Source organism: Bufo bufo, chromosome 1 (genome assembly GCF_905171765.1).
Source record: "Bufo bufo chromosome 1, aBufBuf1.1, whole genome shotgun sequence".
NCBI lineage: Eukaryota > Metazoa > Chordata > Amphibia > Anura > Bufonidae > Bufo > Bufo bufo.
In genome coordinates, this window is record NC_053389.1 from 139062190 (window position 1) to 139086730 (window position 24541).

The following is a 24541-nucleotide window of genomic DNA, read 5'->3' on the forward strand; positions in this document are numbered from 1 at the left end:
TGGCCTAGAGGAGAAGGAGTGGGGACCAGTGCCAAGAAGCAGGTAAGTCATCTTTACTTTTATAGGTCTAGCCAAGTGAGAGCCCCCCCCCCATTCTTTAAAGGGCTTCTGTCACCCCACTAAACAGTTTTTTTTATTTTTTATTACTTATAATCCCTATACTGCGATTTATCCATACATACTGTAATTAATCATTTTGGTTCAGCAGATTCTGTTAAAAATGTACTTTTAAAATATGCAAATTACCTTGTTACCAGCAAGTAGGGCGGCTACTTGCTGGTAGCAGCCGCATCCTCCGATCCTAAAGACACCCCCTCCGCATGTTGATTGACAGGGCCAGCGGACGGGATCGTCCTCTGGCTGGTCCCGTCTGCTATCAAAATCTTGCGCCTGCGCCGTAACGGTATTCAGTCGGCGCAGGCGCACTAAGAGGCGGACGCTCGCTTGGCCGCTCCATCCTCAATGCGCCTGCGCCGATGACGTCAGATCTACACCCGGCGCAGGCGCATTGAGGAAGGAGCGGCCGAGCGAGCGTCCTCCTCTCAGTGCGCCTGCGCCGACTGAAGACAGGTACGGCGCAGGCGCCAGATTTTGAATGCAAACAGGGCCAGCAGAGAAAGATCCCGTTCGCTGGCCCTGTCAATCAACATGCCCTCCGCACGTCTTTAGGATAGGAGGATGCGGCTGCTACCAGCAAGTAGCCGCCCTACTTGCTGGTAGCAAGGTAATTTGCATATTTTAAAAGTACATTTTTAACAATCTGCTGAACCAAAATGATTAATTACAGTATGTATGCATAAATCGCAGTATAGGGATTATAAGTAACCAAAAAAAAAAAAAGTTTAGTGGGGTGACAGAAGCCCTTTAAAGAGGTTGTCCATTTTTATTATGTGATGGCCCATTGCTAGATTATTGGTTGGTGTCCAGGGCTGGAGTCAGCACCCAGCATACTCAGGAAAGTGCCACTGGCGTAGCTATAGGGGTTACAGTTGCAACTGGGCCCCTAAGCAGGGGGGCCCACAGGACAGTGCGGTGTGTCTTATAAAACGAATATTAGTGAGCGCTTCTGTACTGTGCTTTTGTCAGCAGCAGGCAAGATGTAGTGACCTAATTACACCTGCTGGGCTGAGCAGGAAGGCCATCCCCCGGCCTGTGCGCTCTCCTGATGATGTCACCACATGGCGCCTGCTTCTGGGGAGAGCATGATGTTCGCCGTTCATTGGGAGAATGGGGCTAGCTGTGTATTACTTTGTTTTATAAACACTACAGGGGCAGCACCGCTGTATGGCAGCACTAAGGTGGCATGACTACTGTTTGGGGCACTAAGGGGCATGACTACTCTGTGGTGGAACTAAGGAGGCATAACCACTGTGTGGGGCACTAAGGGGGCATGAACCCTGTGTGGGGCACTAAGGGGGCATGACTACTGTGTGGGGCACTAAGGGGGGCATGAACTCTGTGTGGGGCACTAAGTGGCATTACTACCGTGTGGGGCACTAAGGGGACATTCTACTGTATGGAGGAACTAAGATGGCATTACTACCGTGTGGGGCACTAAGGGGATATTCTACTGTATGGAGGAACTAAGATGGCATGGCTACTGTTTGGGGGCACTAAGGGGGCATGACTACTATGGGGAGCAAAAGAGGGACATTCTACTGTGTGGGGGCATCAAGGGGGCATAACTGTGGGAGCACTAACAGAGATTTATTACTGTGAGGGGGCATTAAGGGGAGATTCTACTGTGCGGGGACAGTAAGGGGGAATAACCACAGTGTGAGTGGACAGGGTGGGATTGGACATGTATAGATAAGCACTAGGCAGAGTTATGGGCGTGACTTTGTGTTACAAAAAATTGCCACAGCGTGCCAAGTGCGCTACTGCTTTTGTCCCTCCTTGGGCTTTTTAAAAGTTGAAAGGTAAGAAAAAGCAGGGTGGAATTCAATAAGAACTGGAAAACTCCTTTAAATAGTTGTATTATATCCCACAAGCTACAGGGGATGTGCACATTATGTAATACTGTGCTAATGAGAATCTGACCAACCCCGGCATCATGTGCTCATCTATCACTGGCAAATCATCTGCTCTGAAACATGAATATTATTAACATGGCTAATTTATGGAGTTAGAAACTAGAGCAGCAGGAACTGTGCTCGGCGGCAAGATGTGAGAGTTACATTAGTGGGTCATCATTAAAACGGAGTCTCAAATATAGAGAATGTCATTTGTGTGTGCAAACATGTCAACAGATGACTTTAACAGGAGTCACCGATTTCTAATTTAGTTTTTTTTAGCCTATCTCATCCGCTAACCCGATTATATTTATTCATTTTCATTGCATTCTAAGGGGGGTTACATTTTGTCCTGTGTGCTCCCTTCCTTCTTGTTTGTGTGACGTGAAAATAGGGGTGGCAGGCGCTGAAGCAAAAGAGACATTCTCCAAGGCTGAAAGAATGTCTTCTATGTTCTGGCTGGGGCTCCTGGAGGGCGGTATAGGTCCGGCTCAGTACTTCGCCTGATTTGTGCAGATTGCCAAGTAGGCGGGGAACGTGATAGAGGGACATCCACCTATATCTGCGTCTCATGGTACAGGCAGGTCATATAAGCGGGAAGATAGGAAGGATCATGTAGTGTGAGTTGATGTGGAGGTCAGGGAGAGCTGCTGTTGCCATGCAAGGACAGAATAGACCAATTTTGGGCCACTGAACTGGGCCAGGCTGCATTGGGAGCAGGGGTGCACCTAGCCTTTCTGCTGCCTGAGGCGAAAACTGAACCAGCGCCCCCCCCCCAAATGCCAATTTCTTAACCTAACCCTTTTGCCACAATGAAAGCGATCATTGCCCATGGTCCTTCCGCTGCCCTCCTCTTGCCCCTACCTGGTGCTGTCTGAGGCAATCGCCTCACCTGGCCTCATTGATGATGCACCCCTGACTGGGAGGGAAGTTAGAAAAGAGAGATTAATGAAAGAGGACCTTTCACCACTCCTGACATGCCTATTTCAATAGCTGCATGCTTTCTCCATGTAGAACAGTTCTGGAGCATCTATTCTTGTGGCTCTATGTTGTGCCATTCCTTTATTATTTGCACTAATAGTTATGAAGGAATTGTTAGCAGTCTGCAGTAAGGGGACAGAGGGGTGGTAACCAGTTGGGGGAGTGTACCTGCACAGTCTAAAAATGGCAACACTGATTGGATAGAGTGAGTCTGTGCAGGTACACACCCCCAACTGGTTACCTCCCCCCTGTACCCTTACTGCAGACTGCTGGCAATTCATTCATAACTTCTATTTGAAATAATAAAGTAATGGCACAACATAGAGCCATAAGAATAGATGCTCCAGAATTGTTATTACATGGAGAATGCATGTCAGGAGCGGTGAAAGGTCCTCTTAAACTATTAACTATTTAGAGAGTGAGCCTTGGAATAAATTTCTCTTGTGGCTTTAGGGGACCTCAGTCCATCCCTTGTCAGGTACAGTGGTCCATCATAAACTAAAGCTGCCAGGCACAATTAATAGCAGAGGCCCAAGACGCCTAATACAAACATGTGATACTCATTTTATAGGAACCATCATAGGACAATTATGTGACAATTAGAGTTAACAACCAAGTTAACTCTACAGTGTGTGTATAGAAAGTCATTCAAAAATACTGTAGCATATCCAGAGGTCACAATAAGGCTTGTACAGTTGTCATAGGTGCCTTTGCAGAGTGTCTGTATGAGCAGCATATCCGGAGCAGCATATCAGCACAGCCTTTGTGAAGTCTGTTCAGTCAACTTCTTAGCCGCTGCAGTCGCTTAAACTCCTAGATGCCACAGTCAGTAGCACTGTGGCATACAGTCACTTAGACGGAGGGAAGAGGATGCCTCTGTCACCACCTGCCCCCCTGCTGCAAATGCAATCTAGGATGCTAGTGTGCTGCTAACAAAAGCTCCCAGGGCTGCCATGTCTGTATGTCCATTAGGCTATGCCACAGGCATAGTCTAATAGACTGGTTGTCACTGGTAAAGTGAAAGGCTGTAATTGGCATACAAGGTATACATAAAAGTGATGTTCCCTAGTCAGGCCTTCAAAAATTAATAATTAAAGGTTAATAAAAAAGAAATAAGTGAAACAATATTTGTCCTTAAAAAATTATTATTCTGTTAAAGTGATGAAACAAACCACACACATAATATGATATCGCCGAGTTTGTGGCAACCAATATATAATAAAGATAGCATGTTATGTAAACTTCCCCATAAACAATGTCAAGAAACCTGCTGGTTTTTTTCCCCCATCTACCGCTCAAAATAGTAAATATTATTGAATAAGTCCTATCTACCCCAAAATGCTATTAATGAAAACTACATCTCATTCTGCAAAAAACAAGCCCTCATATGGCTACACTGACAGGAAAAAAAAAGTCATGGCCAGAAAAAAACTGCCACCCAGCCTCATTTTTCATACTCCTCCAAATGCTGAAAGGAGTATTTTTATTCTGCCGGTTTAAAAGAAGGGCGACCTGTGACCGTATCTACGATTCTTAGCTTACCTTCCTAGTCCACAAACTACACAATAAAATGCATAGGTGGATTTGCAGCTGTATTGCCATCTGGTGGCCATATCTTGTATAGCACCTCCAATTATTTTTGGACTCCTTAATATTTTTCTGCAAGCTGTTGGTACCTCCGAGGTTACATATGTACTCGGAGACTGGGGACTCACAGGATCCATTAGCCCCATAAGATAACAACGATAATATACTGTCATTTTCATGTGATCGTTGGGAAAATGATGGTAGCGAGATTTTTCAAGATTCAGAATCCAACAGCCAGGTGTTTTTGCCACAATGATTGGCCATGTTGCCTCATGGTGGTGTACTATTTTATCATATACATGTTTTATCCGGCAGAGAGAACTGTGCAGGGAGCAGTAGATTTCACATGTCAGATATTATGGATGGAGGACACACGGGATAATGGGTAAAACACGCATCTCAGTAAATTGGCTGAGAAGCTGCTGTCACGTGTGACCGTGCATGTTCTAACAGAGCGGCGTGGTTCCTGTGAGTGACGATCGCCTCCTGTATATGCAGCACTTGACATGAGGATTCGGCGCCGAGCCTTTCCAGTGTTGTGATGGATTTTCTCCTCGTCTGTCTGCTCCCCTTACATCTATCACTCACCGGAGGCCCTCCAATCTCATTAAACAGCACAAGTTTCTTTAGGCCATGCTCAGAATCAACTCTAAATGGTTATTACGTTCCCAGTGGCCTTTTAGATTTATGAACGCGTTTCACCTTTATCTGTCTGAGCCTCCATCCATTTAGGGAAGAATTGTCTAATAAATCTGTTGGGTTCTCTGCTAAAATAGATGAAAGAATTCTTCCTTCTTTTTTTTTTTCCCTCTGACTTTTTCTCAGAGTTGCCAAGTTTTGAAATAGGCCCCTGACCTGGCATAACGGCAAAACGCCAAATGTTCTGACAGGGAAGTATTCATTTACTGCGCCGCCGGTCACAATTTTGCAGAGGGTTATGTATTAAGCTCCCGGATTGGGAGTTGTCGCGGCTTTGAGATGGCTTATTTTTCAAGTGTGGAATATCAAAGGAGAATGATTTAGACAAGGTCAGCAGCGCTTCAGTCCTGACATTTGATTTAGTAAAAAGATGGTGGAGTGCGGAGCCTAGAAGGTGACGGATAAAGGGGGTGGTGAAGACAGCAGTGGAATTGGATTGAAATATAATGAGGACTATAGAAAAGCTGCTGATGAACTACTAGTACCAGAGCATAGGGATGGTGTGAGTTCTCATAGAAGAAAACAAAATAGCACCCCCTGTTGTTTCTGCTTGATGCCATCACCCCCCATCCCATGTGTGCCTGAGGGCTCAGCACTTGTTCCTTCTGCCTCACCTCTTCCCACCGCCTGCTTGTAGATATGGGTTTTTAAAGCTTCGAGATATTGATGACCTATCTTCATATCAGATTGTGGGGGCTGACACCCGGAACTCCCACCTATCAGAGCCAGAACCAACACAATAGACTGAGCCAGGAGAACGCTCTGTCCACTGTGTGGTGGTCGTGCTGGCTTACATGAATGGGAGCTGAGCTGCAGTAAGACATCGCGGCCACTACACAGTGGATAGAGCTTTCTGCTTCAGGCTACCTCCATGTGTTGTTTCCAAAGGGAAAGCAGTTTTGTATCGGTAGGAGCGCCGAATGTCAGACTCCGAACAATCTTGTATTGATGACCTATCCTGAGGGTAACATAGTTTATAAGGCTGGAAAAAAATGACATTTGTCCATCCAGTTCGGCCTGTTATCCTGCAAATTGATCCAGAGGAAGGCAAAAAAAAAACTGTGGGGTAGAAGCCAATTTTCCCCACTTTAGGGGAAAAAAAATTCCTTCCCGACTCCAATCAGGCAATCAGAATAACTCCCTGGATCAACGACCCCTCTCTAGTAGCTATAGCCTGTAATATTATTACACTCCAGAAATACATCCAGGCAGTGGCGTAGCGTTGGATGCTAGCTTCTGGGGCAAGCCATGTATTGCACCTCCCCCCCCAACCTGTGGACACGCCCCTTTTTACAGATAATGTAGTAGTCCTATGTAACACCACAGATAATTCAGTGATAACTCTCTGAGTAAAGATGGTGTAGTAGATGGGTGTGAGACCCCAGAATTCAGAACACGCACAGTGTGATCTGAAGTCTGGAGCTGGGCTGCGGCAGTGTTGGCCAAATTCTATATCCACCCCCCCCAACCCTACCGTGAAACAGATATGTGTTTGGACATTACATACATCACTACAAAATGTACAGGTGAATACAGCACCACATGCCTCTTATTTCCAGTCACATCTCCTGGGATGTAGACTTTCCTCAACGTCTTCATTCGGAGATAAGACCACCATGTTACCTTCTTTCAGCCGTGTCTCGTCTCTGCAGAGTTTCACAGAAAGAATGTTTAGATTCCTCACTTTACTATCATCCTCCCCCTCCTGGTGCCTCAACAGTGGCATCCTGCTGCTACCCCTAATACTGTGGTAGAGTTGCAGTGGCCCACTGCCAGCATCTGGGGGATCCCTTGCCCCTTAGGAGGTTTCTACGAAATATGTCCCTCTTATAGAGCAAGTAAACGTGACGTCAGTTGCAGTTAAGCAACGAGGACATAGAGTTCCCTTCGTAGATGGTAGTGTTGGTACTCGGGGTAGGATTGCCAGAGTGGTGTAGAGTGGCCTACAATGTCTCTGTAAATGCTGTATGCACGTGTCACGGTGCTCCTACCTGGATATCCTTGGCTCCCAGATGTGGTGTAGTCCGAAGCAAGTGCAAAAGGGTTGAATAACTTGGATGATGAAGGAATAATTGAGTCCAGACTTGTAATAATGTAGAACACAGCTTTACTTCACATAAACGATAATCCAAACCGTTTCCAAATGGTATCTTGGTCATCAGCAGGTATTGGCTTAAGTTTGACAGGCAAACACTTCTGCAACAATTTCAGCTCTGCTATCTGGAGTAAATAGGAACTTCTTCTCTTCTGCTGGAACTTTAGCTTAGCTGTAGTCTCTTTATCTTTAGTCCTAGGAACTTATTGTCCTGGCTTTGAGTACCTCAAGCTCTAGCTTCAGCTTGGATGAAGGTAATGCAAGCCCAGGAGGGAACAAGCAACCATGTAGGCTTCAGATGAAGGTTGAAGGGCCTCTGGGCACAGCAGAGCAGGCAGAGCTCTGCTGGCCGACAGACAACCTCTCCCTGAGGAGGGTAGGCTAGACTGCTACCTAACACTAAAACTCCTCCCTCTCAAAAGAGGGCTGGAATGGAACCAAAAGGTTCCTCTCCAGAGAAACTAACTCTGCCAATGTTGCTGCCACCCGCTGGTGAACCAGGCACATTACATGTCAACATAACATTTGCAAGGAAATGAATACATACACATTGCAGGATATGGCAATAAATATAAGAGATGACACAGGATCACACAATGCAGATATTGGGGGTGCAAAAGAGGTGGTAATGCCACTCTGGGGTATTACAGAGTCAGACAGATTGTCCCCCATAATAACATGCTCCCAAACTGTCCTTCATGGTAATAGTGTTCCCTGAAGCAGGGTTCCTCAACTCCAGTCTTCAGGGCCCACCTACCGGTCATGTTTTCAGGATTTCCTTAGTATTGAGCAGGTGATATAATTAGTGTCAGTGCGTCAGGACTTACCACAGGTATTCATTCTGTGGGATATTCTCAAATCATGACCGAGAGGTGAGCGCAGAAGACCGGAGTTGAGACACACTACCTTACAGTATCTCCAATAGCAACCCTATTAATATGTGCTCAATAATAATGCCCCCATTAGGGCCCCTTGTAGAAATAAGGCTTCCAATAGTGCCCCCAGCAGTAACAGAAGGGGCCATTACATATATATATATATATATATATATATATATAATAATACAGAGGAAGCCATTATATATACTAATAATACAGAGGGGGGCATTATATATCCTTATAATACAGAGGGGGCCGTTATATATAATAATTATACAGGGGGCTATTATATATTATACAGAGGGGCCATTATATATTGTAGTTATACAGATGAGCCATTATATGTACTAATAATACAAAGGGGGCCATTATATATACTAATAATACAGAGGGGTCCATTATATATACTAATAATAATACAAAGGGGGCCATTATATATACTAATAATCCAGAGGGGTCATTATTTATGGCCCCTCTGTATAATTATAATATATAATGGCTCCTCTGTATAATATACCGTATAATGGCCCCTCTGTATAATATATAATGTGGCCCCTCTGTATAATATATAATGGCCCCTCTGTATAATATACAGGGTGGGCCATTTATATGGATACACCTTAATAAAATGGGAATGGTTGGTAATATTAACTTCCTGTTTGTGGCACATTAGTATATGTGAGGGGGGAACTTTCTAGATGGGTGGTGACCATGGCGGCCATTTTGAAGTCGGACATTTTGAATCCAACTTTTGTTTTTTCAATAGGAAGAGGGTCATTTGACACATCAAACTTATTGGGAATTTCACAAGAAAAACAATGGTGTGCTTGGTTTTAACGTAACTTTATTCTTTCATGAGTTATTTACAAGTTTCTGACCACTTACAAAATGTGTTCAATGTGCTGCCCATTGTGTTGGATTGTCAATGCAACCCTCTTCTCCCACTCTTCACACACTGATAGCAACACCGCAGGAGAAATGCTAGCACAGGCTTCCAGTATCCGTAGTTTCAGGTGCTGCACATCTCGTATCATCTGAAGGCAATCGTCTATGCTGTGAAGATACGAGATGTGCAGCACCTGAAACTACGGATACTGGAAGCCTGTGCTAGCATTTCTCCTGCGGTGTGCATTGACAATCCAACACAATGGGCAGCACATTGAACACATTTTATAAGTGGTCAGAAACTTGTAAATAACTCATGAAAGAATAAAGTTACATTAAAACCAAGCACACCATTGTTTTTCTTGTGAAATTCCCAATAAGTTTGATGTGTCACATGACCCTCTTCCTATTGAAAAAACAAAAGTTGGATTCAAAATGGCCGACTTTAAAATGGCCGCCATGGTCACCACCCATCTTGAAAAGTTTCCCCCCTCACATATACTAATGTGCCACAAACAGGAAGTTAATATCACCAACCATTCCCATTTTATTAAGGTGTATCCATATAAATGGCCCACCCTGTATAATGGCCCCTCTGTAAAATATATATAATGTGGCCACTCTGTATAAGATATAATGGCCCCTCTGAATAATATATAATGGCCCCTCTGTATAATATATAATGTGGCCCCTCTGTATAATATATAATGTGGCCCCTCTGTATAATATATAAAGGCCCCCATTCTTGCCCCCACCTCCATAGTGCCCACAGTATGGCCCTTAATACTTACAGTACATAAAAAAAAATATATATATATATACTTACCTCTCCATCGCCTCTTGTAGCCTTTGTGTCCTGGCGCAGGCCGTCAGGAACACATCACTGTGCCCTCCTGCGCCGCGTCATCACTTCATTTCACGAGACCCGGCGCAGGAGGTCATGGTGGTGTAATCACAATCTCCTGTGCCTCTCTACTGCCTCATAGGCGTCAGGCCTAGCCTGAAGTTTATAAGGCAGAACGGAGGGGATAGGAACCATAGGCTTCCATCGCCCTAATTTTTTACTGCCTGCTGCCTGGCTCCCCCGGAAATTTGCCGCCCAGGGCAATGGCCCCCCTGACCCCCCCCCCCCCCCACGCTACGCCACTGCATCCGGGCCGCTCTTGAACTATTTTAGTGAATTCACCATCACCACCTCCTCAGGCAGAGAGTTCCATAGTCTCACTGCTCTTACCGTAAAGAATCCTTTTCTATGTTTATGTACAAACCTTCTTTCCTCCAGACGCAGAGGATGTCCCCTCGTCACAGTCACAGTCCTGGGGATAAATAGATGATGAGAGTGATCTCTGTGCTGACCCCTGCTACATTTATACATAGTAATTAGATCTCCCCTCAGTCGTCTTTTTTCTAAAGTGAATAACCCTAATTTTTCTGGATACTGTAGTTGCCCCATTCCAGTTATTACTTTAGTTACCCTCCTCTGGACCCTCTTCAGCTCTGCTATGTCTGCCTTGTTTACAGGAGCCCAGAACTGTACACAGTACTCCATGTGTGGTCTGAGTAGTGATTTGTAAAGTGGTAGGACTATGTTCTCATCAGTATTCCGCGCGGATGAGATGCGTGAGTTGAACACATTGCACCCGCACTGAATTATGACCCATTCATTTCTATGGGGCTGTGCACATGAGCGGTGATTTTCATCACTTGTGCGTTGCGTGAAAATCGCAGCATGCTCCTCTTTGTGCGTTTTTCATGTAACGCAGGCCCCATAGAAATGAATGGGGTTGCGTGAAAATCGCAAGCATCCGCAAGCAAGTGCGGATGCGGTGCGATTTTCACACACGGTTGCTTGGAGACGATCGGGAAGGGGTTATAAGGGAAAATAATAGCATTCTGAATACAGAATGCATAGTAAACTAGCGCTGGAGGGGTTAAATTTTTTTAAAATAAATTAAACTCACCTTAGTCCACTTGCTCGCGCAGCCCGGCTTCTCTTCTGTCTCCTTCTTTGCTGATTGCCGGAACAGGACCTGTGGTGACGTCACTCCGGTCATCACATGATCTTTTACCATGGTGATGGATCATGTGATGACCGGAGTGACGTCACCACAGGTCCTTTTCCTGCACACAGCTAAGATGAAGACAGAAGAGATGCCGGGCTGCGCGAGCAAGTGGATTAAGGTGAGTTTAAGTACATATTTATTTATTTTTTTAACCCCTCCAGTGCTATTTTACTATGCATTCTGTATTAAGAATGCTATTATTTTCCCTTATAACCATGTTATAAGGGAAAATAATACAATCTACAGAACACCGATCCCAAGCCCAAACTTCTGTGAAGAAGTTTGGGTTTGGGTACCAAACATGCACGATTTTTCTCACCCGAGTGCAAAACGCATTACAATGTTTTGCACTCGCGCAGAAAAATTGTGCATGTTTCCGCAATGCACCCGCACCTTTTCCCGCAACGCCCGTGTGAAAGAGGCCTTAGTATGTACGGGTGACTTGCATTATTCCTTCCCATGTGCATAGCCTTACATTTGTCAGTGTTAAACCTCATCTGCCACTTCTCTGCCCAAGCCTCCAATCTATCCAGATCCCTCCGTAGCAGTATACTGACCTCTTCCGTGTTAATTACTTTACACAGTTTAGTGTCATCAATAACTTGAAGCTGGAAAATCACTTTACATAAGCGGTTGCAAACACAAAAGTTGACAAACAGCTTTTTCTTTCATAACAGTGGCTTAGATGCTTGATGGTTACAATTATACGGAACGGCACAGTAAGCTTGATGGTTGCATGTCACACTTCAAGGCACAGGACATTTGAAATTTACAGAACATAACATTTGTGTTTCATTTTAACAGTCCCTTGTTGAGTTTGGGGGACCATTCTTTACCAAGAGTCAGGCTGCACCCAAAGTGACTGACAGCTTTTGCCACTGTGGGAGGTTTCCCCTTACCAGAGCCTGTCCTGCCTAGGCATTTCTCCCGAGGTTGCAAAAAAAGTAATGATCGTTTACCGGCGGCAGATCATGCTGTCTAAACACTCTCTGCGGCTGGCAAACAATGACTCTATATGTGGTGAGAGATGGCATTAGCGATTGCTCTTCCCCATACTGTGGAAGAGATTGATGCATGTAATAGCAGCAGTCTCCTCCACTAATGAGCAGGCAATTGCCAGTAAGGAACGCTACTTGCATTCCCTATGCAATAACAATTCTGGAGCATCTTTTCATATATTCCTCTGTTGTCCCATTTCTCTATTATGAATGAAGTTATTGAATGAAACCTCAACTGGATGTTACCCACACCCCAAACTGGTAACACCCTGCTCAAGTTCATTCATAAACTTCTGGTAGGAATAATAGACGCAGACACATCTGATTCACAAAAAGTGACTGGAGATATGCTGCATAAAATACCTAGGCGGGAAAGCTGGGCAAAACCTCCCATTGACCTACAGCATATCCCAGGTCTGGTGGACATGTTGAAGTACATAACAGTCTTAAAGGGGTTGTCTCATCATGGACAATGTGGGCATATCGCTAGGATATGCCCCCATTGTCTTAAAGGTGTGGGTCCCACCACTATGACCCGCACCTATATAGAGAACGGAGCCCCGCAAGGTGGTGGCTGGAGGACTCCGGTCCGGCCACCACCAAGCCGGCTTCCCATAGAAGTGAATGGGAGCGTACCACGCATGTTGCGGCCCCCGCTCCCATTCATTTCTATGGGGCCGACGGAAATAGCCAAACCAGCGGCCCCATATAAAATGAATGGAGGGCGGTTGCGCATGCGCAGTGCGCCCTCCTTCACTTGAGGGGCTCCGTTCTCCGTTCACCTGTAAGACAATGGAGCCATATCCCGGCGATATGCCCCCATTGTCCATGATGAGACAACCCCTTTAAGATACTGCAGTCAAGAACTACTTAGAAACAGTTCCTGACATTGGGTTTGTTTAGCAGTCATTGAGCAGTATTGTGCCACCAAGTGTGTTCCTGTAGCCACCAAGTATGCTGTGCCACTAAGGGTACTCCTATAACCATGAAGAAAATGAAGTTCTTCTCTTTTTCTGCAACTGCATCGTCTGTGATTGTCTACGAGAGGGGGACACTCTTAGATATACATATTTGCACGTTGGCCTGGATATAGCCATACTGACTTGAATAACTGGAGCACTTCTGCAACATATAAGGCCTCATGCACACGACCGAAATTTGCGGAACGGAACGGGCGGCCCATTGTAGAAATGCCTATTCTTGTCCGCAAAACGGACAATAATAAGACAGGTTATATTTTTTCTGCGGGGGCTACGGAACGGAGCAACGGATGCGGACAGCACACAGAGTGCTGTCTGCATCTTTTGTGGCCCCATTGAAGCGAATGGGTCCGCACCCGAGCCGCAAAAAATTCGGCTAGGATGCGGACCACAACAACAGCTGTGTGCATGAGGCCTAAGGAGGTGCTGTGTGGATTTCAAAATTTTCAGCATGGCTAGTATCTGCTGTGGATTTTGTACGCTGTGGGTGAATGGAGTTTGCTAAACCACAGTTCTGCCATAAATATGCAATATGTGAACTTATCGTAGACAAACGCATCTATATAGGATCTACCGCTCCCAAGACCGCTTCTGCCAGGGAAACCATGGGCAGCCAGGCACATTGAGTTACATGGTGGCCATTGAGGTGTAATATATCAACAGTCCACTTCCAACCCTGCTTGTTAGCAGCACTACATTGGCTCATACAAGCGGAGTCCCAAATGGCAACTCCCCTCTATAATGTCCATGTACCCTAGGACATATATTGTATAATGGGAACCCCTTTAAGGGTATCATCACATGGTTGTCAAAGCTAAGAAATATCAACCAGACTGGAACAAAGCTGTTTCCTTATGGAAGGAATTTCACTTGTGTATTGTGCGGACCCTTCATCAGGCGGAATAAGTGAGTCTGGCAGTGATATTTAATATTTTCTAAAGTTCTGCAATTATAGACATATGTAATAAACACAAGGTTTTCATATTTATTCACTGGCTTGTTGGCAGAAGAATCTGGAATTTATAAAATGCAAGAGTTCAACATTCCATTTTTTTTCTACTAGAGATTAGAATTCGCACCACGTGCGGCGCTCTCTAAACAATGGCTGACGATTGCCAGGTCCGGACTCTTCGTAAAACATGTAATTTGCTTTAATTGCATTTTATTTGCCTTTTTCTTTCCTTTCTTCATGTCTTCAATTTATTTAATTGTTTTGTATTTAGAAACATTCTTTTCAAATTAAGAATTATGACCGAATCATGTAGAATGGGAGAATTCTGTGTTCTGAGATAATTGCTGCCTGTGATCCAGTCTTCTCTGTTCTCCAGGAACGGGTGACTGTCAGCCATGTTGTCTCTTATGGAGCTGCTTCCTCTGTCACCCAGTCATCCAAGGGTTATTTCACTTCCTTCCCTCTTCCTGACTTTTCCCTCCATTCCTCTCAGTGACATATGATCTCTGATTTAGCACCTCTCCTGACATGCCTGTATTAGTAACTACTTGCATTCTCCATGTAATACCAATTCAGGAGCATCTATTCCTAGGACTCTATGATGTGCCATTCCCTTTATTATTCCCACTGGAAGCTATAAATGAATTACTAGCAGTTTGCAATGAAGGGCCGGATAGGTGGTATCAGTTAGGCCTCTTTCACACGGGCGTCATGTTTTTGGCCCAGATAAGATGCGGGTGCGTTGCGGGAACATGCGCGATTTTTCCGCGCGAGTGCAAAGCGTGAGAAAAATCGGCATGTTTGGTACCCAAACCCAAACTTCTTCACAGAAGTTCGGGTTTGGGTTAGGTGTTGTGTAGATTGTATTATTTCCCCTTATAGCATGGTTATAAGGGAAAATGATAGCATTCTTAATACAGAATGCTCAGTAAAATAGGGCTGGAGGGGTTAAAAAAATAATAATAATAATTTAACTCACCTTAATCCACTTGTTCACGCAGCCCGGCTTCTCTTCTGTCTTCTTCTTTGAGGAAAAGGACCTGTGGTGACGTCACTGTGCTCGTCGCATGGCCCATCACATGATCTTTTACCATGGTGATGGATCATGTGACGGACCATGTGATGAGCGCAGTGACGTCACCACAGGTCCTTTTCCTCACAGAAGAAGACAGAAGAGAAGCCGGGCTGCGTGAACAAGTGGATTAAGGTGAGTTAAATTATTTCTTATTTTTTTTAACCCCTCCAGCACTATTGTACTAAACATTCTGTATTAAGAATGCTATTATTTTCCCTTATAACCATGTTATAAGGGAAAATATTAATGATCGGGTCCCCTTCCCGATCGTCTCCTAGCAACCGTGCGTGAAAATCGCACCGCATCCGCACTTGCTTGCGGATGCTTGCAATTTTCACGCAGTCCCATTCACTCCTATGGGGCCTGCGTTGTGTGAAAAACGCACAAAATAGAGCATGCTGCGATTTTCACGCAATGCACAAGTGATGCGTGAAAATCACCGCTCGTGTGCACAGCCCCATAGAAATGAATGGGTCCGGATTCAGTGCGGGTGCAATGCGTTCACCTCACGCATTGCACTCGCTCGGAAAACTCGCCCGTGTGAAATGGGCCTTAGAGGTGTGTCCCTGCACAGTTTGCATTGATTGGATAATGTCAGACTGTACAGGGACACCCCCCCAACTGGTAACACCCATCCGGACCTTCATTTCAAACTGCTAGTAATTCATACATAACTTCTAGAAGGAATAATAAAGGAATGATGCAACACACAGTCATAAGAATTCAGAGTCCAGAATTGTTATTATATGAGAAATGCAAGTAGTTACTAAAACAGACAGGAGAGATGACGGGTCCTCTTTAACGCAGTATCACTAGCGTATGCAATCACTTTCTGAACTGCAGGGATCCAACTAGTAGGAACCCCACTGATACCGACATTAAAAAGATCACAGCACTGCCAATCCAGTATCTAGGAGTGCTGCTGTTCAGGGAAAACTGTGGATGGGCTTCAATGCTCCGTCAGTTTTGTGGCAGGTCATGTTCTTCATCGCTGGGGTCCAATTAGTCGGACTTTACTGCAAAGGCAAGAAAATAAAGTCCTATAAGTTGCCTTAAATACACAGAGATGTTCATCCATTGGAACCCACAGCAGTGACGACGAGCAGGTGAACGGTTGCACCTGCATGCAATATGGCTTCAATGTGATAATTTGCAGGGGGGTACAGCCGTAGGACAATATTGGTAGGACTTTCTGAAATGACAAGTTGGTCAGTCTCGGACTGTTATATAGCATTCCGTTCCGGCCTATCCAAAGCTTTACATATTTGTCCCCATCGATGTCGCCCAAATTGTCCTACTTCTTTGTGCTAGAGTCAGTGCTTCCCAGGCATTTGTGAAAACGCCTGTGTGTGGGTGAATGCCAAACAAGTGGTAGAGCCAGACTATCAGATGTCCCAAGTGTTTTTTACTGATGACCTATCCTCCTATCATCAGTCTCTGATCCTGGGGGTCCGACACCCGGGACCCCCACCGATCAGCTGCTTGCAGTTGCACCTTGGCCGTCTCTCTACAAACCAAGCACAGCGCTGTACATAGTATAGCGGCTTTGCTTGGTATCTTAGCTCAGCCCCATTCACTGCGCCTGTGACCAATGAACGTGATGTCGCTGGCCTAGGAAAAGCGAGAGAAGGCCGCGGCTCTACTGGGAGCACCGGTTCCTTCTCAAACAGCTGATCAGTGGGGTCCTGGGTGTCAGACCCCCACGATCAGATACTGATGAACTATCCAGATGATAGGTCATCAGTAAAAAACACTTGGAAGACCCCTTTAACAATCCACCCAGCATGTATCTCCCTATTACACTGGAGAATGCACAGAATCTTTAAACAGTGTTATAGACTAGCTGGACGGTGCGCCAGAGAATCTTTTGCGAAACTAACTCATATTGTCTGTTTGGAAAATGAACCTGGATGACATCCTGTGTATATTATGGGACAGATCTGCAATTCATCGAGTGTGTAACCCCTGCAAAATTATCTCCGGTTATCTTTTTATCTCAAATTTATTCCACATTGATAACCTCCTGAAACATCTGCCTGCAAATATCTTGTGCTCGCCATGCGGAAAAGTATTCAAAGAGATGTTTACCCCTAGTCAAAAAATATCAAATAAAAATTGCATGAAATGTATAATAATCTGTTATCTAAACCAAACTGAGAAATAGTGCCCCCCCAACAAAAAATTATAAACCTTATAGAGGACCTGTCACCTCTCCTGAAATGTCTGTTTTAGTCACCAATTACATTCCCCATGTAATGAGAATTCTGGAGCATTTATTCTGATCACTCTACGATGAGCCATTCCTGCATTATTCCTGCTAGAAGTTTATAAATTAATTGCCATCGGTCTGCAATAAAGGTCCAGATGGGTGTTACCAGTTGGGAGTGTGTCCCTGCACACTATCCAATTAGTGATGACTGTGCATGGACACTCCCCCGCAACTGATTACGCCTAGATGGACCTTTATTGTAAACTGCTGGCAATTCAGTCATAAACTTCTAGCAGGAATACTAGAAGAGTGGCACAGCACAAAGTTATGTAAAAATAAAAATTGCTCCTGAATTGTTATATGAGGGATGAAAATAGTTACTAAAATAGACATGTAAGGAGAGGTCCTTTTTAAAGCTATCTGACGGGCAAAAAAAATGTGCGGAGAAAAGTAATGATATAAAACATTCTTGTACAAGAATTGTCAGATTTTTTTTTTGTTTTTTTGTATGTGTGCTTCATGTACAGTTCTTTATCCTGTTATTGATAGAAGAAGCTCTCTCTTTTTCCCTCAGAGCAGGAAATCTCAGCAAGATCAGCTTTCTTTGGTGTTACTGATATTTAGGAGCCCAGGGGATATTATTTTGTCACTATATACAGGAATTGTATTGGCACTATTCGGCACTATTGATTAGTGTATGGAACTATTTATGTTAGCCCTTTGCTTCCTGTTCATAGGCAAATTTGCATGGAAGAATATGATACAACATATAATGCTTATCAGTGACTCATTAAAGAGGTACCATAGTATATGAGCAACTCAATCCTATAGATGTATATTAAATTAAACCCTATAGTGTTAAATATACAATTTGATGCATGAAGCGTGGGGGGGGGGAAGTCAATTCTGAGGTTGGGGCATGTAAACCTGCACTGCCAGTCTGCCCTACACTGTTACTCAATTCAATGATTTACAGCACAAGGGACTTTACAATCCTTTCGATATTTAGGCATCAAATGGTGGTATTCTTTAAATGTTAAATTGCAGTCTTATTTGGACGCCGAATGGCAGTATTGTGTGGGAGATATCTGTAGTGTCCCACTAGGTAAATGTGGGCACTACACAAGGGTCAATTGGGCCACGTTGTTCTCCACCTCCTGTGGAACAGTGGCATTGTATTTTACATCACATTTTAATGGGTATTGCTATGCTTTTATGTGCATATTTTCCCTGTTATCTGTGTATCAGGCCTGTTAGGGTGTAGTTCCTCCTCCTAGACTGTAGAGGGAGCTAGGGAACCCCTAATATAAATAGTCAGGTCCTGTTCAGGGAAAGAGGTCTGTGTGTAGAGTCAGAAGCAAGAAGACACCTTTAGCCAGAGAGGAGCTGAGGTGTAGGCTCTGACATGCAGCTAGACAGCCCAGGCTTCTAGTTGTCCCCAGGGGAAGAGTTACCTCCTGAAGAAACCTGCAGTTCCTACAAAGTACACTACAGAGCAGAGCAGAAGTGTTTCCAGCCAAACAAGAGAGCTGAAGGGCAGAAGAGTCTATTCAATGCAAGGAGATATATATACCTGAGGAAGTTTCTTTACCAAGGATAAAGCCATCAATAGGGCATATGGGTCTTGGGATCAAGACAGACAGGAGTTCTGAGGAATAGTGCACAGGATTTCTGAGGAAAAGTGCAGCCTGATCTGTGAGTGTGTTAACTCTCTGAGTATCTTGCAAGAACATTGTGCCTGCCATTATTGTATAAACCTGCTTGAGACTGCTTCTGTCATATGGAACTGAACCTAAAACTGTAAATAGTTAACTGCTTCAGTAAACAAAAGTTTTGGTTCACTGCAAACTGTGTTCCTCACTTATTACTGCTATAAATCGGTGTGCCACCGTTACCGGCACTGGCGTCACAAACTTAAAGGGATCTTGCCACCGACACATTAAACCTGCAACACCCAGGGCACCTCACCTACCACCGGCCTGGTCCCTATACATTGAGAGTGCCCCAGGGGACTTCTGTGCCAGCCTCTCCATCACTGCTGTACGCCTGCCCAGGGTCTCCCTATAAACTGTGAGTAACCAAGAGCAACCCTCGTTTGCTTAGTAACCGTGACCTCACCATCGCAATACCCTGCAGGGCGGCGTACTGCATATCTAGCAGTGTTGCTTAGGCACTATAGGATAGTATTCTTTACTAAAACTGTATGAAGGTATTTAGCATTGTTAGGTACCATTATGTCATCACTGACTGGCTGTATTTGGAATTGTATGGCAAGTTTTTTCAGGCATGGAATGGCAGTTTTGTGGGGGAAATATGATGATCCCCCCCCCTCCCCCCCACCTTGGTGTTTTTTCTGGTTTGTTGCATTACAACCTGGAATTAAAATGTATTTTTGAGGAATTTATATCCGTTGTTTTATACATGTTTAACCCTTTTTATTTTTACTGTGACACAAGCAATATTTAAGATACAAACCAGGGAACTTTAATGTGCATTATTATTCACCCCCTAAAAGTCAATACTTTGTGGAGTCGCCTTTTGCTGCAATCACAGATATGAGTCTTTTGGGGTATATGGCTATGTCCATTGCATCTGTTCTTTGACTGGGCCATTACAATACCCTTAAATGTTCCCCCCTAACCCCTCCAGTGTAGCTTTAGCAGTATGTTTAGGGTCATTGTCCTGCTGGAAGGTGAACCTCCGACCCATTCTCAAATCTCTGGCAGACTGAAACAGGTTTCCCTCACAAATTGCTCTTTCTTTTAAAAGTGTTCTCCGGGCTTTTAATATTGATTGCCTATCCTCAGGATAGGTCACCAGTATCAGATCAGCGAGGGTTCGACACCTGGCACCCCCCGACAATCAGCTGTATGAAGGGAAGGCATGCGCAGTGTGCACGTGCCGTCTCCCGTCTCTCTTCCTGCTCACTGCTGCTATGTCTATGGCAAAACAGTAGTGAGCAGGAAGAGAGATGGCACATGCACACTGCGCTCGCCTTCCCTTCATACAGCTGATCGGCAGGGGTGCCGGGTGTCGGACCCCCGCTGATCTGATATTGATGACCTATCCTAAAGATAGGTCATCAATATAAAAAGCCATAGGTAGCAAGACTGCAGCTGGTCGATGGTCCCTATGGTACTTAGGTGCAGGGACAGACAAACAGCAAGAGACAAAAACAACACGAAGTGACAGTCGTATGAAAATAGGTCAGAACCAAGCAGACAACGCAGTACAAAAATGAGAGAGAGAGTAGTCAAAAGACAAACTGAGATCAAATACCAGACAGGATGCACACTGCAAATCACGTGAGACAAAGAGTGGTCAAAAGACAAGCCAAGATCAAAAGCACAAACAAATCCAAGAACCAGGAACCTAGATAGTGAGTCCAAACACGACTATCACTGGTGTATGGCCAGGAAGAGGTTTAAATAGAGCACTGAGTCCCAGAATCAGAACCTGATAGGTCGTGATCCAGCGCTCCATTAGTCAGAAACACTAGCACACAGGAATAGAGCTGAGCAATCAGCCCACTGCTAATCTCCTGCTGATGGGGACGCTTCTAGTTAGAATATACTAGGAACTGTGTACATGACTGCCCCCTGCTGCCTGGCAGCACCCGATCTCTTACAGGGGGCTGTGATCAGCACAATTAACCCCTCAGGTGCCGCACCTGAAGGAGTTAATTGTGCGTATCATAGCCCCCTGTAAGAGATCAGGGGCTGCCAGGCAGCAGGGGGCAGACCCCTCTCCCTCCCCAGTTTTAATTTCATTGGTGGCCAGTGCGGCCCCCCCCCCCGGCCCCCCCTCCCTCTATTTTATTAATATCATTGGTGGCCAGTGCGGCCCCCCCTCCCTCCCTTTATTGTATTATCATTGGTGGCCAGTGTGCGGCCCCCTCCCTCCCTCTATTGTATTATCATTGGTGGCCAGTGTGCGCCCCCCCCTCCCTCTATTGTATTAATATCATTGGTGGCCAGTGCGGCCCCCCCTCTCTCCCTTTATTGTATTATCATTGGTGGCCAGTGTGCGCCCCCTCCGGCCCCCCCTCTATTGTATTAATATCATTGGTGGCCAGTGTGCGGCCTCCCCTCTCCCCCCCCCCGATCATTGGTGGCAGCGGAGAGTTCCGATCGGAGTCCCAGTTTAATCGCTGGGGCTCCGATCGGTAACCATGGCAACCAGGACGCTACTGCAGTCCTGGTTGCCATGGTTACTTAGCAATATTAGAAGCATCATACTTACCTGCTGCGCTGTCTGTGACCGGCCGGGAGCTCCTCCTACTGGTAAGTGACAGATCATTAAGCAATGCGCCGCACAGACCTGTCACTTACCAGTAGGAGGAGCTCCCGGCCGGTCACAGACAGCGCAGCAGGTAAGTATGATGCTTCTAATATTGCTAAGTAACCATGGCAACCAGGACTGCAGTGGGGGGAGAGGGGAGGCCGCACACTGGCCACCAATGATATTAATACAATAGAGGGGGGGCCGGGGGGGTGCACACTGGCCACCAATGATAATACAATAGAGGGAGGGATGGGGGGGCGGGGGGGGCCACACACTAGCCACCAATGATAATACAATAGAGGGAGGGGGGGCCGCACACTGGCCACCAATGATATTCAAACTGGGGAGGGAGGGGGGTCTGCCCCCTGCTGCCTGGCAGCCCCTGATCTCTTACAGGGGGCTATGATACGCACAATTAACCCCTTCAGGTGCGGCACCTGACGGGTTAATTGTGCTGATCACAGCCCCATGTAAGAGATTGGGTGCTGCCAGGCAGCAGGGGGCAGTCATGTACACAGTTCGTAGTATATTCTAACTTGAAGCGTCCCCATCACCATGGGAACACCTCTGTGTTAGAATATACTGTCGGATATGAGTTTTCACGATGTAACTCAAATCCGATGGTATATTCAAACATAGAGGCGTTCCCATGGTGATGGGGACGCTTCAAGTTAAAATATACCATCGGATTGGAGAAAACACCGATCCTATGGTATATTAACTCCTGACTTTACATTGAAAGTCAATGGGGGACGGATCCGTTTGCAATTGCACCATATTGTGTCAACGTCAAACGGATCCGTCCACATTGACTTGCATTGTAAGTCAGGGCGGATCCGTTTGGCTCCGCACGGCCAGGATCCTCCGTGGATCCTCCAAAAATCAAGGAAAAACGGTCACGGATCACGGACCAACGGAACCCCGTTTTGCGGACCGTGAAAAAATACTGTCGTGTGCATGAGGCCTAATACTGCAAACAATGTAGAGGGAAGCTGCAATTTTTTTTTCAAAAGGATTGGAATTGTAAAAAAAATGCAATTCTGCCACAGTTTTATGGATTTTGTTTTTACAGCGTTCCTTGTGTGATAAAACTGAACCATTACCTTCATTCTCTGGGTCAGTATGATTACAGCGATACCACATTTATTTAGTTTTTCTTGTGTTAACTTTGGAAAAAAATCATTTTTCTTTGCATTGCATTGTCTACGGAATAGTATGAGGGCTCATGTTTTGTGGGGCTATCTGTAGTTTTGATTAATACCATTTTATTAAAACTTTTTGGTGAGGAGAAGTAAGGAAAAAATGTCAAATTGCCCATTTTGATTTTTTTTCTGTTATGGCATTCACCATATGGGATATATACATTTATATTTTAATAGTATTGACATTTTGGGAGACGGCGGTGTTAATGATATTTATTTTTTGTTGTTTATTTATTTTTAATATGGGGAAAGAGGGTAATTTAAATTATATATTTTTTATTTTGTTTAAATCTTTTATTTAAGTCCTCCTAGGGAACTTTAACATGCAATTGTCAGATTACTTGTCCCATAGACTGGTAATTCCTTATGTTCCTGTGGAGCCTGCCACTGGCAGGGCTCTATAGGAACATTGCTGTGGCATGTCTTGAGCATTCAGAAGACCCAAGGCAGCAATCGAAATTCAAATATCAGCATGGTTGTAATCAACCATGGCGTCTCGGGGGGTTTAAATGTCCGTGACCTGTACACCAATTACGGAAATTGTCTCTGGGTGTCTGCTATGTAAAACAGCAGGTACGCAGTGGCTATGAGTGAGTGCCATGTTTAAAGACCCGACTTCCAGTCTATATGTATGGTGGAGGTCAGGATGGGTTTAAAAGAATAATGTATAAAAGGTAGCTGTGATTCTTTAATATATTCATTTTACCTTTATTGCTCCTATCTTCTGTTCTGAGCTGTGGTCACATGACCATGTCCCTGCAGTGCTTTCTTATTTCCTGTGATGTCACGTCCATGGGCGGAGCAGTGATAGGGGAGTGTCTATGTAACTAGCTGTGTGGGAGGAGCTATAAACTAGCTGGGCGTTGTTAGAGACAGTCCTGGAGCTGTGGCAGGGAAAGAAGTGCATCATGGGTTTGGTTGGATACAGGAACAGGAAGTGCTTCATACAGGATGGAAGTCACTGATCGTAAAACCTCTTTAAATTCTAAATAGTTGGCATCTGTGCCTAGTCTAAAGCTGGCCATACACAAAAGTCTTTTGTCAGCCGAACCTGCTGACAATCTAATGTGTGTGGGGAGTGCTCGACTCTCCCCTGACAGAAGATCCTGGGGAAGACAAGGATCGGGCCCAATCCTTTTGTTCCCCCAAGATATAAACCACCAGCTTTCTTCTCTCTCCCTGTAGAATACACATACATGTCAAGCTGAATGTGTAAATGTGTGGGGAAGCCAGGAGGGAGTTGGGAGAGATTGAAGGTGTATAGGTGCCTTGCAATGTGGTGCAATGTTACTTTGTACCATCCCAGTCACTGTATTTCAGGGGCTTGCTTCCAGGCACTGAAGGGTAAATAAGATGATAAACATACTGTATCTGGGACAGATGCACTTTCTCAATCCACTTATATACTAGGCGTCACCAAGTAACAGTCTCACTGGTAGTCCTTGAGGACAGATCAGTTCCTCTGCTCCTTATTATCGGTGACATTTGATGTTGACAAAGAAAATGCTTCAGTTCCATTTCTTATGTGACAGATATAAATTCAACATTAAATTTATAAAATGTAATGAAAGGCAGAACTCCCTGAGACTATAACAGTAGCCAGATGTTAACCAGACTCAACAAAACCACGAGTTTCGTGAC

At 45.0% G+C, this 24541-nt stretch overlaps 1 protein-coding gene across 2 annotated transcripts in view; it reads left to right on the forward strand.

The window, feature by feature from the left end:
• The window catches only part of MEGF6 (multiple EGF like domains 6), a 454527-nt gene that overhangs the window by 233716 nt on the left and 196270 nt on the right, over positions 1-24541 (forward strand). The gene's annotated exons all lie outside the window — the stretch shown is intronic.